Source organism: Talpa occidentalis, unplaced genomic scaffold (assembly GCF_014898055.3).
Source record: "Talpa occidentalis isolate TD23 unplaced genomic scaffold, MPIMG_talOcc4v2.1 talOcc4.13, whole genome shotgun sequence".
Taxonomy (NCBI): domain Eukaryota; kingdom Metazoa; phylum Chordata; class Mammalia; order Eulipotyphla; family Talpidae; genus Talpa; species Talpa occidentalis.
The window spans coordinates 68,515,434-68,525,063 of NW_023601322.1; positions in this window are offsets into that span (position 1 = coordinate 68,515,434).

Consider the following 9,630-nt stretch of genomic DNA (forward strand, 5'->3'; position numbering starts at 1 on the left):
TACTCTGTCTCTGGTGAATCCTCTCACCCCCCACACCTCTGGCCTGTACCCCAGTTCTTGTATGCATAAATAAATAAATAAATAAATCTTAAAAAAAAGTACACTGTTTTTCCTATATTCCACAATTTGACTTTTTGTTTCCATTTTCTTTCTGTTCAAAATTTCCTGTGATTTATCTTTGACTAATGTTTTATTTTCAAATACTTTTGAATTTATTAGTTAATAGGAAAAAGCAAAATAAAATCACAATGAAATCCATTTCACACTGGTCACTGGAATGACTAAAATTTAAAAAAAATAATTTAACCTAAAAGTCATCTGTTTCAGGAAGTCTTTCCTCCCCACACTAGGTTAGTTGCCCTTAATTAGAGTCCCGCCATCAGAAACTGGTCATCCTTTATTGTAATTGTTGGACAACTTTTACATGGAATAGACTCTCAGTTTATGGAAACCAGAGATGAAATTTCTTTTGTTCTCTAACTCCCCCATACCCGACAAACCAAGATACTTGTTGAATGAATTCATGAGTAATGAGGTACTTGAGAAACCCTCCTTTATACTTACAAATTGTTGGGTAAGAAGCAGTCTCCCTTAAAAAAGCAAACAAGGGGTCTCCCTGGAGGCGTAGGGATTAAATCTCAGCATTATCACATCCAAAGACCCAAGTTCGAATCCTAGCTAGGGATCTAACCCACATATGGCGCAGCAGACCTCTCCTGTCTTCCCACTGCTCTCCTTAGCACTGTATTTCAGTTAAACTGCCTGTTCTGCTCCCCATTATGTCTCTGGTAAATCCTCTCACCACCCCCTGCACCTCTGGCCTACACCCCAGTTCTTCTATGCAAAAATAAATAAAATCTTAAAAAAGGGCCTCCCTGGTGTCACAAGGGATTAAGACGCAACCTATGAAGCTAGCCGCAGCCACTACAGCATGAGTTTGATCCCCGGCCAGGGAGCTACCCACATGGCACAGCAGACCTCTCCTGCCTCACCCACTGCTCCCCTCAGCAGTGTATTTCAGTCAATCCACCTGTTCTGCTTCCCACTCTGTCTCTGGTGACTCCTCTCACCACTTCTTGTGTGCATAAATAAATAAATCTTTAAAAAATATCTTTAAAAAAAAAGGAAACAAAAATACTCCATGGTATTCCAAGGCTTTATGTGATAGAACTGCAGTCTAAATCCAGTGTAGACGGGTAAAATTTAGTAGGAAGTGTTGGGGGGAAAGAAAGTCCTGAACAATCTCCATAAATAAGTTTTATGGATCCCAAACCCACCCTAGACCAGAGAGATCCAAGACACCAAGGACTGTAAATCCCATAATGTCATCACCATTGATGGGAGGATTGCTGGAAACTGTGGGTGGAGTTAAGCAGCCAGGTTTGGTATATAACCAGACATGTGGGTCTTGGGGGTCCTTTGTTTTTTTGCCAGCTTTTATCATGCTATTGGGGTTCCAGATCAGTGGAACTGATAGACAGTCACCAATTTAACTCTCCCCAAATTATTTATTTCTTCATTTCCCCTTTTTGTAAATAACCCCTTTTTTAACCTTTTTGTGTATACCTGTGGTTAAGTTTCATTATAAATCCCTTTTTTAAAAAACATTTATTTATTTATGGGCCTCCCCTGGTGGCGCAGCCTCTGCAGCGCCAGTTCGATTCCCAGCCGCCAGCGAGGGTCCCACATGGTGCGACAGATCTCTCCTGCTACACCTTTTCAGTCTGCCTTTTCTGCTCCCCGCTCTGGCTCTGGTGAATTCTCTCACCCTCCCGTGCTTCTGACTGTACGCAGTGCTTGTATAAATAAATAAATAAATCTTTAAAAAAAAAAAAGATTATTTATTTATGCATACAAGAACTAGGGTACAGGCCAGAGGTGTGGGGGGTGAGAGGAGTCACCAGAGACAGAGTGGGGAACAGAACTGGCAGATTGACTGAAGTACACTGCTGAGGGGAGCAGTGGGCGAGCCAGAGAGGTCTGCTGCATCATGTGGGTAGCTCCCTGACTGGGAATCGAATTAAGCACACGGATGAGGACCCACAGTCAGGCCACCGCATTTCACATTGGGGTTGCCCTGTAAAGTTGGAGAAATACTAACCCTGCTGTCTCCTTGGAGAAGATACCATTGTGTAAATGTGGACTTCCCCTTGGTTAAATAGAATGGAGAAGGAAATGGTGTGTTCACATGTGTTTCTTCCCTTCCTGAGGTCAACAGTGCTGAGAGGTCACATGGAACAGTGACAGAGTGGCTTAGAAACAGGGCTTTGCAGTCAGTGAGTTCAAGCTCTACTTTGCTATTGACCCATATTATCAAGTATGGGCAGTAAAACCAGTGGGTGTGGGGAGTGATGTTAGCATAGTCAGAGGGTTTGAGATTAACAAAAGGTAAAGTTCCTGCTCTGAAGGAGTGCTCATCAGTATTAGTTATGATAAGAATAATGATGAATCTTCTGGAAAAAAGCAGGATTTTAAAAAACATTCCCTGCAAACCTTTGCCCCTGAGAAAAGTCTGTAAGATCAGCCCCTGTGAAATAGGGACTGGTGTCCTGTTGTAACTTCTCAGAGTCCTCAACCACTGTTTCCCGTGGACCTTGTGGTCAGGATAAGAGTACATCAGCAGGGGCCTCCCTGGTGGCTCAAGGGATTAAGACGCAGTCTATGAAGCTATCCACAGCCACTGCCAACCACGGTGGTGATCCACATGGTGCAGCAGACCTCTCCTGACTCGCCTGCTGCTCCCCTCAGCAGTGTATTTTGTCGGTCTGCCTGTTCTGTTCCCCGCTCTGGCTCTGGTGAATTCTCGCACCATCCCGCGCTTCTGACTGTACTCAGTGTTTGTATAAATAAATAAATCTTTAAAAAAAAAAAAGTTTAAAAAAAAAAACATTAAAAATATTTTCCCGGGCCTCCCCTGTGGCGCAGCAGTTGAGCGCTGGGTTGCAAAGCTGCCCGCAGCCTCTGCGGCACCGGTTCGATTCCCCGGCTGCTCCCCAGCCACCAGAGGAGGGTCCCACATGGCGCGCAGACCTCTCCTGCCGCCCGCTGCTCCCCTCAGCAGTGTACTTCAGTCCTCTGTCTGTTCTGTTCCCCACTCTGGCTCTGGTGAATTCTCTCACCCTTCCGCGCTTCTGACTGTACCCAGTGCTTGTATAAATAAATAAAATAGATAAATAAAAATAAAATAAAATAAAATAAAATAAATCTTTAAAAAAAAAATTTTTCCCAAGCGCCTCCCCTGGTGGCGCAGCGGTTAAGCGCTGGGCTGCGGGGCTGCCGGCAGCCTCTGCAGCGCTGGTTCGTTCCCCGGCCCCCGGCCGCTGGCGAGGGTCCCACAAAAAAATAATAAAATAAATAAAATTTTCCCAAATTTTCCAGTTTAGCTATAATAACTATGCATTCCACCGTCATAAATATACCCAAATAGAAGCCTCCCTGCTGGCACAAGGGGTTAAGACGCAGCCTATGAAGCTATCCACAGCCACTGCAGCTTGCGTTCAATCCCCAGCCAGGGAGCTGCCCACATGGCACAATAGTCCTCTCCTGACTCACCCGCTGCTCCCCTCAGCAGTGTATTTCAGTCAGCCTGCCTGTTCTGTTACCCACTGTCTCTGGTGAATCCTCTCATCCCCTACACCTCTGGCTTGTACCCCAGTTCTTATATGCATAAATAAATAAAAATCTTTTCAAAAAAGAATAGTTTATTTTCTAAAAAAAAAAAAAACAACTAAAAAACAAATATCCAAATAGCTCAGCCAACTAGGTTATAGAGAGAGTACTTGGTGCTATCCAAGGGTACAAAGTATTTGATCCTAAAGTTCAGCTGATATCCTCATGACTTTCACTATGTTTTAACCTCTGGCCATGCTGAAACAATCCAGTGGAACAACTGCCCCTTGGTTATGGTATCTCACACTTGCTCCTGAATAATACCTTATAGAGAAACACAAAGATAATAAAGTTTTGTTTTTTAAAGATTTATTTATTTATACAGGAACTGGGGTACAGGTCAGAGGCGCGGGAGGGTAAGAGAACTCACCAGAGACAGAGCATGGAGCGGAACAGGCAGATGGACCAAAGACACTGCTGAGAGGAGCAATGGGTGGACCGAAGACACTGTTGAGGGGAGCAGTGGGCAAGGCAGGAGAGGTCTGCTTCAACATGTGGCAATCTCCCTGGTTGGAATTGAACCCGTGCTGCACAGGCTGCAGACAGCTTCACAGCTCAGCAATCAACCTGCTGCGCCACTGGGGAGGTCCCCAGATAATAAAGTTTTTACTCACAACTTATAATCTTTTATTCTTCCATCTCCTATCTCTTCTCAAGAACTTTAATAATCTAATTTATTGGCAACTTACAAAGTATGCCAGGTGCTCTGCTTCATCTTACATAGATAATTATCTCTCCACTGTCAGATTCCTTGCTACAGATGAGGGAAATGAGTCTGGGAGGTTTAATAACATGGCCAAGCCCACAGAGCGAGAGTCCATGTGGTCTGTCTCTCTCCAGACACCACCCTTTTGCCCACTGAGCTACACTTGTCCACTTCTGTAGCTAAGACTTTCAGTTTGTGGGCCTCCCCGGTGGCGCAGCGGTTGAGCGCTGGGTTGCGAAGCTGCCCGCAGCCTCTGCGACGCTGGTTCGATCCCCGGCTGCTCCCCGGCCACCAGAGGAGGGTCCCACATGGCGCGCAGACCTCTCCTGCCGCCCGCTGCTCCCCTCAGCAGTGTACGTCGGTCCTTCTGCCTGCTCTGCTCCCTGCTCTGGCTCTGGTGAATTCTCTCACCCTCCCGCGCTTCTGACTATACCCAGTGCATGTATGAACAAAACAAACAAACAAACAAATAAATAAATAAACATGCCTCTATAAAAAAAAAAAAAAAAAAAAAAAAAGACTTTCAGTTTGCTTCAGGTGTGCTTGAGAAGGGAGATCAAAGTGCAAAGGGTGGGAAATACCCACCCAAAGAATACTTAATGAATACTTGGGGAAAAAGAGCAGACATTCTGAATCCTACCATCACTCTGAATTGGAGTGTGATCTTATCAGAAGTGTCTCAGTTTTCTGCTATTCTTTCAACAAATAGTTCCTGAGCACTTAACACCTGTGCTATGCCTGACATATAGAAAGTGTTGGATCAATATTTATTTGCCCAATGAATGAATAAATGGGCATCCACTGTGTTCTAAGCATCATGCCTGGATTTTGGGATACAGTAAATTAGACTTAGTTACAGTGTTCATGATCAAGCAGGGCCATGATATATAAGAAACTATAATCCTACAGTGACAAAACCAGCAATCATCATTGCTTACTAAACCCTGATTCAGCCTGCTGCATTTAAATCCTCCCAACCACACTATGAGGTGAATACTATTTTTATTTTACAGTTAGGAAAGTGAGGCTTTTGGTAGGGATAAGCAGAGAGGGCTGTGTAGCACCATGGAGGGGTCCTAATCTGAATGGTAGGGTTGAGAGCAGGAGTCATGGAGGTGATGATACCTCATCGGAAATCTGAATTACAGGCAGCGGGTAAGCAGGCCTCACTGGAGATGGGCTGCCTTTCCCATGCAGAGGAAAAGCACATACAGAGGCCTGTAAGTGGGGGCAAGCAGTTGTGTCCTCTTATTCCCTTGCACTAGGGATTGGGGTTTAGAAGTGTCAGGTTGGGGTCTCCCTGGTAGTGCAGGGGTTAAAGTCACAGGGCTATCAAACTATCACAGCCACTATGGCATGAGTTCGATCCCCAGCCAGGGAGATACCCATGTGGTGCAGTAGACCTCTCCTTTCTCACCTGCTGCTTCCCTCAGCAGTGTATTTCAGTCAATATACCTGTTCTGCTCCCCACTCTGTCTTTGGTGAGTCCTCTGCCCCCCCATACCTCTGGCCTACACCCCAGTTCTTCTATGCATAAATAAATAAAAATAAATCTTCAAAAGCGTCAGATTAAGCAAATGCTCTGCACCAGCTCTTGTTTTCTGTCAAAAAACTCTTTGTAGTCTTTTAGACCAGAGCCTGCATCCAAATTGCCCTTTGGGAGTATTAGATCATCCCGATTACTGCCAGGCCCTGGGAAATAGAGACTGAACTGAAGGCTGTCATACTCAAAATGGTCAGTGTAAGGTCAATGTGGCCCACTGCTGACACTATAACCAGACAGGAATTCAAGCATGCATACACACACATGCGTGTGTGCATGCATGATCCTCTTTGTCACCCAACCCTTAAGCCTTGAATCTCCACCTTGTGGTCTATTCCTGGGGATCAGTATTTACCTTCTAAAATGTAATTAAGCACTGCAAGGGGGCATGGTCAGCCTTTAACACTCTAGGACTGGGCCTCCCTGGTGGTGCAGCTGGCTGAGTGCAGTGCTGTGAAGCTGTCTGCAGCCTCTGCAGCATGGGTTCAATTCCCGGCTGGCAAGGGAGATACCCACATGGTGCTGCAGACCTCTCTTGTCCTGCCCGCTGCTCCCCTCAGCAGTGTTTTCAGTCGTCTGCGTGTTCTGCTCTCTCTCTCTGTCTCTGGTGAATTCTTTCACCCTCCCACGCCTCTGGCCTGTATCCCAGTTCTTGTATAAATAAATAAATCTTTTTTTAAAAAAATACTCTAGGACCAATTGTATTGATTATTTGATAGAGAATGAAGAAATATTCACTGAGCAGCTACTTTGTGTAACCCCCTATATCAGCTCCAGGGTTTAACCACTGGGGTCCAAGATGGGATCCATAAAGTCCCAGCTCTTGTTAAATTTACATTCTAGTAGAGAATTGTTAGTTACTATGGCTATGTAACTAACCCCAAAATTCAATGGTAAAAGACACTAATTTATATGCTCACAGATTCTATGGGCCAGAAATTCCAATAGGACACAGTATAGATGGCTTATATCTGCTCTGCCATGTCTAAGGCTTCAGCCAGAAAACTCAAAGGGCCTAGGATTGTCAGAAGGTTTGCTCACCCACTGGTATGCTAGTTGAGGCTAGCATGCAAGGATGAGTCTTCACCTGGAGCCTTGGCTGGAATACCTAAATGTGAAGGAATTTGTTCCAGGTAACTCAGGAGACCAGAAGAAGGAGCATCGAGAGTAGTGGAAAAGTCAGATACAGCTGAATTAAATCACAACTCCACAAATTACTAATTATTTAAACTTGGGCAACTTTTCTTAAAAAAGGGTGTGTGTGTGTGTGTGTGTGTGTGTGTGTGTGATGTGTAAGTGTATGACATAAAAGTAAAAATTACCCCCTTCTCCAAAGCCCCCCAAATCTCACTACCCGGGACATGCCTTCATAGCAGCTTCATGTGTATTTTTACATAAATGGAACCCCACTGTATTTTCTGCAACTGACTATACATCAAGATATCATGGAGATAGTTATATGTGACACGAGGTGTACACTTTTCAAGACTGGAGAGTATATCACAACAAGGATTGTATCATAATTTATTTAACTAATTCCCTAATATCCCTAAGGATATTTAAGTATCCTTAATTTTTTAGCAAATTTGTAGAATAAATCCCTACGTGCATTATTGCTGAGTGAAAGGATATGCAAATTTAAGATTTCAATAGATATTTTCAGATTGTTTACTAAGGAGGTTGCAAGATTTACACCCTCCACGAACAGTATATGAGATCACCTGTTTCCCACACCCAAAGTCATCCTTCAACACAGATGAAGTCAGACACACCTTTTCACATGATTTTTGGCTGCTTGTATTTCTTGCTCAAAGATTTGTATGCTTATATCTTTCTGAGGCTTGACTTTTTCATTTGTAAAAATGGGGATATGACTCTGGGAATCCCAAGCATGAGAACTACAATATCAAAAATAGATGTCAATGCTTGTGCAGTTTCTGCCTCCTTCACCCCTACCACTGTGGCTGAGAACCCCACACGTGACGTTTCCCCTTTTGAAAAAGGGCTCTGGCCCTGATGGCACAATGACCCTAGGGACTTCTGCTGTGATAGCTTTTTTTTTTTAAAAAGATTCATTTATTTATTTATGCATATAGGAAGCAGGGTGTAGGCCAGAGGAGCGGGGAGTGAGAGGATTCACCAGAGACAGAGCGGGGAGCAGAACAGGCGGAGCAGTGAAATACACTGCTGAGGGGAGCAGCAGATGAGACAGGAGAGGTCTGCTATCCCCTGTGTGTCGGCTCTTTGCTAGGGATTGGGTAGTGCTGAGACTTTAACCCCTGTGCCACCAGGGAGGCCCTGCTCTGATGGCTTTTAAGCCTTTTTTGTAACTCATTGGGCGCTCCCAGGCAATGGCAACCGGTGACAGACAGCACCCATACACATATCCCAGGTGACGCAGCTTTAAACCCTAGAATTGTAGAGAGACATGTAGGAGGCTCTATGTCAGGCTTATGAAGTCCCTTTCTGAAGGTGGGGGTCCAAGAGGCAGAGTTCTGCCCTGACTGGGTTTCCAATCTGTGGAACCAAGCTTAGCCAAGGTTTCGCCATTTTGTATATCCTCCACCTTGATATGTTAGTCCTTGTACAGCCGCATTCCGGAGATAGTTTCAACAGTCACAACCCTCACTCCACTTGGTGATGAAAAAGCAGACCACCCCAGCCGCCAATGAGGGCAGTCCTATCCATAAATGGGACAGCATCTCTAACCGTCCAATCAGTTTGAAACTATAACCGTGCGCCAAAATGCCTTTGTAGTAGCCAATGAGTAATTGTCAGCTTCTTTCAAAATTCGCGCCGCTTGTAACCCTATAATAGACCCCTGCTTCCTGTGTTCGGGGCTCTTGCTATCTGCCACCGCGTTGGTAGGTGCCGTGAGCCCAGACTCGAGCCTGTAATAAACTCCCTTTTGCATTTGCATCAGCTGTCTTTGGATTCTTGGAGGCTATGCTCGCCGAGTCTGCTGATCTTGGGCACAACACAATCTACCTCCAGAGTTCTCACACTGCCATTTTCTTTGCTGAATAATATTGGGCAAATGGCTTCCCAAACTCTGGGTACAGTTTCTTCATCTGTAAAATGGGGATATTAGCACTCACTGTAGGAATTGGTGAACTAATGCCTGAGAGCACGAGGCACCTAGCCAGGTAGTTATTCTTTTTTTTTTTTTTTAAGATTTATTTATTTATGCATACAAGAACTGGGGTACAGGTCAGAGGTGTGGGAGGTGAGAGGATTCACCAGAGACAGAGCGGGGAACAGAACAAGCAGATTGACTGAAATACACTGCTGAGGAGAGCAGCAGGCGAGTCAGGACAGGTCTGCCACGCCATGGGGATTGCTCCCTGGCAGGGGATCGAACTTGTGTTGCAGTGGCTGCAGATTGCTTCATAGGTTGTGTCTTAACTCCTTGCACCACCAGGGAGTCCCCCAGGTAGTTATTCTTATAGATCAACAAAAGGGATGTCACCTCTTTATAAGTTGATCATTTATCACAGCTATCAGTAGGTAAATAAAATCCCTCTTGCAGTCTAATCTCAGTCCTTCCCATTACCCTTAGAGCTCATTCTCTTAAATTCTGTAGTGAGGGGAAGTCATTTTTAAGGGCCCCTGTTGCTTCTCTTTTTCCCCTCCCCCTTCCTCAGTTTCAGGTACAATTTGTCACATTCTGTGGGAGAGAGAAGACAGCAGAGAGGCATGAGTGCTTATGGCG